Raw genomic sequence first — 6,891 nt, 5'->3', positions numbered from 1 at the left:
ATTCCGTCGCCATCGTTGTCATCAACCTTCCCCCATCACCAATTTCATGATGCTCACCGCCATGCGTGAGTAATTCCATCGTAGGCTTGCTAGACGGTGATGGGTTGGATAAGATTTATCATGTAATCGAGTTAGTTTTGTTTGGTTTGATCCCTAGTATCCACTGTGTTCTGAGATTGATGTTGCTATGACTTTGCTATGCTTAATGCTTGTCACTAGGGCCCGAGTGCCATGATTTCAGATCTGAACCTATTATGTTTTCATCAATATATGAGAGTTCTTGATCCTATTTTGCAAGTCTATAGTCACCTATTATGTGTTATGATCCGTTAACCCCGAAGTGACAATAATCGGGATACTTACCGGTGATGACCGTAGTTTGAGGAGTTCATGTATTCACCACGTGTTAATGCTTTGGTACGGTACTCTATTAAAAGGAGGCCTTAAAATCCCTTAGTTTCCAATAGGACCCCGCTGTCACGGGAGGGTAGGACAAAAGATGCCATGCAAGTTCTTTTCCATAAGACGTATGACTATATTCGGAATATATGCCTACATTACATTGATGAACTGGAGCTAGTTCTGTGTCACCCTAGGTTATGACTGTTACATGATTGATCGCATCCGACATAATTATCCATCACCGATCCATTGCCTACGAGCTTTTCATATACTGTTCGTCGCTTATTTACTTTTCCGCTGCTACTGTTACAATCACTACAAAACCCAAAAATATTACTTTTGCTACCGTTACCTTTTGCCACCGTTACCACTACTATCATATTACTTTGCTAGTAAATACCTTGCTGCAGATATTAAGTTTCCAGGTGTGGTTGAATTGACAACTCAGCTGCTAATACTTGAGAATATTCTTTGGCTCCCCTTGTGTCGAATCAATAAATTTGGGTTGAACTCTACCCTCGAAAATTGTTGCGATCTCCTATACTTGTGGGTTATCAAGAACATTTTCTGGCGCCATTGCCGGGGAACATAGCTCTATTCTTTGAGTCACTTGGGATTTATATCTGCTTATCATTATGAAGAACTTGAAAGATCAAAGAACCAAGATTTTTCCCTGAACTACGAGGGGAGGTAAGGAACTGCCATCTAGCTCTGCACTTGATTCACCTTCTGTTTTGAGTAAGCTTGCGACACCTAAACCTGCTCCTGCTATTCATTCTGATATGTCGGATGTTATTGATGATGCCACTTCTGCTATGCATGATACTTATGATGAAACTACTTCTATGCTTGATACTACTGTGCCACTTGGTGAATTTCTTGATGAACAACTTGCTAGGGCTAGAGAGATTGAAATTATTGAAACTGATAATATTGATGAAAGTGATGATGAAGATTCTCCCCCTAAATATGAATTGCTTGTTGTTCATGAGGGTTATGTTATGGATGAAGAAACTGCTAGAGACTTCTTAGCTTTCAATGATAGATCTGGTCTTAAGAAGTTATTAGCTAAGCTTAAAGAAAAATCTCTGAATGCTAGAATGAAATATGATCCTGCTTACGCTACTTCACCTATCTTTATTACTAATAAGAATTATGATTTCTCTGTTGATCCTGATATAATTACTTTGGTTGAATCTGATCCTTTCTATGGCTATGAATCTGAAACTGTTGTGGAACATCTTACTAAATTAAATGATATAGCTACCCTGTTCACTAATGATGAGAAAACTTGCTATTATTATATCCTTAAATTATTTCCGTTCTAAATAAAGGGTGATGCTAAGATATGGTTTAATTCTCTTGATCCTGGTTGTGTGCGTAGTCCCCAGGATATGATTTACAACTTCTCTGCTAAATATTTCCCCGCTCATAAGAAACAAGCTACTTTAAGGGAAATATATAATTTTGTGCAAATTGAAGAAGAGAGTCTCCCACAAGCTTGGGGGAGGCTTATCCGATTACTTAATGTTTTGCCTGATCATCTTCTCAAGAAAAATGAAATGCTTGATATCTTTTATAATGGACTAACCGATGCTTCCAGAGATTACCTGGATAGTTGTGCTGGTTGTGTTTTCAGGGAAAGAGCAGTTGATCAAGATGAAATTCTATTGAATAATATGTTCACCAATGAAAATAATTGGACACTTCCTGAACCAACTCCTAAGACAACTCCGAATAAAAGGGGTATTCTATTTCTCAGTCCTGAAGATATGCAAGAGGCAAAGAAATCTATGAAAGAAAAGGTATAAAAACTGGAGATGTTAAGAATTTACCTCCTGTTGAAGAAATACATGGTCTTAATTCATCACCTATTGAAGAAACACATGGTCTCGATAACCTGACTATCGGCGTTCTGGGAACGGGGGTCCCCAGACTTGCCTGCCTGCGGCCCACGGCGTGGCTCTGCAAGCGGGCCCGTACGGCCCATCTTCACCAGCAAGGACTCAAGACCCTCGCGAGGGGCCAAGCCTCGCGAGGCGGACGACACAAGACCTCCTCAGGAGCGGCCTCGCCAGGCTGGCTTGTGAGGGGCGGAGAGTTCAAGGCCAGGCAAACCTCACGAGGTTCTAGTGACGTGAGCCATGACGACCAAGGCCAGGCGGGCGCCAACGCGCACAGTGCCCTTGTTTCCTCATTGGTGATAAGGAAGCAGGCGCAGGCACGGAGTACTGAGGCGTCAAGCAAAGGTTTCCATATCAGTGCAACAAGACCAAGACCATAAGGACGACAAGATGGAGGTCACCGTGGAGTCCAAGACGGTGTCACCACCAGAGCCTTTGACAGGCGAAGAATGCTTTTGTCAGGATAAGCTGTACTAGCTGTCCCCTTTCAAATTGGCCGTTGTTGGCTCCCTTCCCGCTCAATATTTGGGGAGAGGACCATGGCCTCTATAAATAGGACTAGCCACCACCGTAGCTAGGGGGATCGATCGATAGGTCAGATCGAGAGTAACCAGGACAACCACGAGTTCACCAAGCACAAGAACACCTCTCCTCAGGAGGTTGTTCTTCCCCTTGTACTAATCATCCTCAGCCCAAGAGGCAATCCACCACACCACACTGGAATAGGGTATTACACCACAACAGTGGCCCAAACCAGTATAAATCTTGTGTCCCTTGTGCTGTGAGTTTGTCAAGTTAGTTCGTAAGATCTTAGCTGAGCTAGGACGTGGATCGGTAAGAGGGAGATCTTCGCGCGCACCCTAGTGTTCGAACCTTGAGGGTTTTGCTGGAACCCGTGATCCGACATTTGGCGCGCCAGGTAGGGGTGTGCCGAAGCTTCCCTTTCGTCGCTCCACGTCTCGTTGCTCCATCATCTCCATGTCGGACGCTCGCCGCGCTCGCGCTAAGTGCCGGGCTACCCTCGCCGCCTGCGTTGCTCAAACGGCTCCCGTCGGCGGGCCGCCCCATCGTTCTCCGTCGCCGGCTGCGAATGCTGCCACCGTCCCGGAGGGGAACGAGCAGCAAGCATCCTCGCTGGAACCCCTCGGTGCGGCGGGACGGCCGCACCGCCACTCCATCGCTGACCCCGGCCAGTTCCTCATCCCATGCTCGTCGCGCTCCGGTGGACGCGCGGGCTGCTCTGTGCATGGCTCGCGAGCTCCTGCGTTATCGCCCAATCGACAACCTCTACGAGGACTGGCTTGACCGCATCGCCGAGCTTGTCAGCGCCGCAGGGGGCTCCCCTGCATCGTCCCTCTCGCCACCTCGCCCTCCGCCAGCCGCGAGCGGCGTGGCCCATGAAGCGCCTCCACCGCCTCTGCCCCAAGACGGAGTCTTGGCGCCCAGGAGCGTGGCCCCACGGCGTGACCTGCCGCGTCCAGCACCCGTGCAAGAAGAAAGAAGCTGCCAAGAAGTCCCTCGGCCGCGAGAAAACGCCCCCGCACTCCCTGCGCCACCACGGCAAAACCGCGTGCCGCCTGCGGTGGCGGTGCACGGACCCCATCAAGGACAAGTTCTCCACCAGCGCAGAATCCCGGTGACCATGGCTGGCTGCCGTGCCTTCACCCCTGAGCTACGTAGCGTCGCCTAGTCAGGCAAGTTCAAGCCGGATCTGCCACCTCGCTACGACGGCACCCCCGACCCCGCGGAGTTCCTGTAGCTCTACAAGCTGTGCATCAAGGCAGCCAACGGCGATGAGAAAGTCATGGAGAACTGGTTTCCCATGGCTCTCAAGGATGGTGCCCGATCCTGGATCCTGAATCTACCTCCAGGCTCGATCTCCTCTTGGGACGAGATGCGCGACCATTTCGTCACCAACTTCCAGGGCACTTGCGACCGCCCACCAGCTGCGGGTGACCTGTGCGGCGTCAAGCAACAACCAGGAGAGACCCTCCAAAAGTACATCCAACGCTTCAACAACGTCCGCCTCAAGATCCCCAAGGTGACGGACGAGGCCATCATCTCTGTGTTCTCCGATGGCGTCCGCGACATCAAGATGAAGGAGGAGCTCTCCATCCACGAGGAGTTGTGCACATCCCTAGAGCTGTTCAACCTGGCGACCAAGTGTGCAAGAGCTGAGGAGGGGTGCCTCTCCCTCCTCAAGCTCCCGGCTGCGGACCCGAAGGAGAAGAAAGCCAAGGCCAAAGACGTGAAGAGCAAGGGAGCAGTCGTGCTCGCGGCGGAGCCGGGCACAAAGTGCAGCAGGGACCATCCCGAGTCATCCAAGAGCAGCCGACAATTCTGCGCCTTCCATAACCTGCATAGCCACAACACCAGCGACTGTCAAGAGCTCAGCGCCATTCGAGAAGGACGCTTCGGTCGACACCCCGAGTGCAACGACCGGGGCTATGGCCGAGGAGGAGGACGTGGTGGCGGACGCTGGGATGACCATGGCCAGCGCCAGGAGTGGCGCAACCGGCCTCGTGAGGACCAGTGGCAGGATCAACCTCGTGAGGGCGCCTGGAGGGACCAGCCTCGTGAGGATCGCCCTCAGGGCAACGCCGGTCTTCCTCCACTGCCGCCACCGCCAAGAAGGAATGACGACCACCACCAAGACGAGGGGGTTGGGGGCTTCCAGGAGCCGCGTGCCATCGCCTGCATCTTGGGCGGAGCTCAAGCCCCAGCCTCGCAACGTATCTTCAAGCAGTTTGCTCACGAGGTGAACGCAGTCCTCCCGAAGCTCGAGGCCACGCGCCCGCTCAGGTGGTCCCAGTGTGCCATCACGTTCAGCTCAGCAGACCAGCTCAAGTGCGCGGCTACTGCCGGCATCCTCCCGATGTTTTGTTCACCCGTCATCAGCAACGTGCAAGTCACCAAGACCCTCATCGATGGCGGCGCAGGGCTCAACATCCTGTCCGTCGAGATGTTCGACAGCCTCCAAGTGTCGTATGATCAGCTTCAGCCCACCAAGCCTTTCTCAGGAGTGACCGATGGCTCCACCATACCGATCGGTCAGGTCCACCTCCCAGTCACCTTCGGACAGCGCAACAACTACCGCACCGAGCTCATCGACTTTGACGTCGCCCACATCCGTCTGCCATACAATGCCATCCTCAGGTATCCGGCCCTGGCCAAGTTCATGGCCGCAACGCACCATGGCTACAATGTCCTCAAGATGCCAGGAAGCGGCGGGATCATCACAGTCCCCTGTGAAGAAAGAGATGCGGTGTTCTCCCTCGAGCACGCCTTCCAAGCAGCGTCAATCGAAGACCCCGGCAGCAATGTAGCTCGGTACCCTCCGGAGGTCGTCCCCAAGAAGAAGAAGCAGCAACTCCGTGCCGGACCTCGGGAGGGAAGCACCGCAAGTGGCACCTCGTCAGGATCAGTGCCCGCACCTAGGACGCCTCCCTCTATCGCATAGGAAGGCGCACCCGGCGCCCTCCTCGGGCAGGGCTCAGGGGCTCTCTTCTGGAGGGCCTCAGACCACACCAACATCACGAGGAAGGCGCTCGGGCACTGCTTGGAGGCGTGTCTTGTGGCACGTCTCCTTCAGGAGGACACTGGGCAAGGAGCGCTCGGTGCTCAGGAGTTCATCACCAAGGTATCTCAGGAGCTTCAGGAAGCAAGAGCAATACGCGGTGACCGCCGCCCACCTGGCGCTGCTCCCCACCCAGGCAAGGGTGGTGAGCTGCGTGTCTGCATTGACATACCAGGGCTCAACCGAGCCGCATCTCAGGAGCGCTTCTGGCCTTCGCGTGTCGGGCACTGCGAAGGTCCACCTCACAGCTACGTTCACATGCCGTTCGGCCTGCCGAGCGTGGCCACTGCCTTCCAGCGCAACCTGCGGAGCATCATGGCGGGTCAGGAGGTCTGGCACCACGCAGTCCTGGCAGAGATGGAGACGGTCCTCAAGGAACCACCTGGACCCCCAGAGCCTCCTGAGGCTCAGGGCCCTCGTGGCTCATGAGGAGCAACCCCTTCGCTGCGTACCTTCAGCTACCTCAACACCCCTTCATCAATGGAACCAGGTGACATTTTCCAAGTTCGTTCAGCTGGGAGCGCCTAGAGGGCTGCATTATTCCTAGGCCGCGTGGGTCCATCCATGTGGCATGTATCTTTCCTTGTTTATGTCTTTAGCTTACCTTGCTGGGGGCGCCCCTCAGGCTGCATCATCCCCAAGCCGCTCGGGCCGGACCCAGTGGCGGGTATCGTTATGCATTTACCTGAGCTAGGTTGCCTTTCATGCTTGATCTATCTATGAATATCACCTACTTGGTTGTTGCCCATCGCGGGAACCGCGCGCCGGTCGTCTTTCTTCAGGACCCTTCGCATGAGAGAATTAGGCACGGCGTCTGTGCTCAGGCCCGTCCCTGCAGCATCGATAAATCCAACGGTCAAGCTCTGTCTAGCGGGCCGGCCCCGTTCACGTCACCTCTTGGGGCCATTGGTGCTTGGCTTTCTCACGCGATAACCTCAGGAGATTCGTTCGGCGCAGGTTGTCTAACCACCTCGCAGGACCAAGACAGCGAACAAGAATCAAGACCAG

General features: G+C 53.2%; 1 pseudogene; it reads left to right on the top strand.

Annotated features, from left to right (window-relative positions):
* The first annotated feature begins 4,110 nt into the window (after positions 1-4,110).
* Positions 4,111-5,766, top strand: LOC147965734 (uncharacterized; annotated as a pseudogene).
* The last annotated feature ends 1,125 nt before the right edge of the window (positions 5,767-6,891 follow it).

This window comes from Triticum urartu, chromosome 6A (genome assembly GCF_056163025.1).
Source record: "Triticum urartu cultivar PI428250 chromosome 6A, HENAU_Tu73, whole genome shotgun sequence".
Classification (NCBI taxonomy): Eukaryota; Viridiplantae; Streptophyta; class Magnoliopsida; order Poales; family Poaceae; genus Triticum; species Triticum urartu.
The sequence above is the reverse complement of the archived record's forward strand: the minus strand, read 5'-3'. Positions and strand labels throughout refer to the sequence as shown.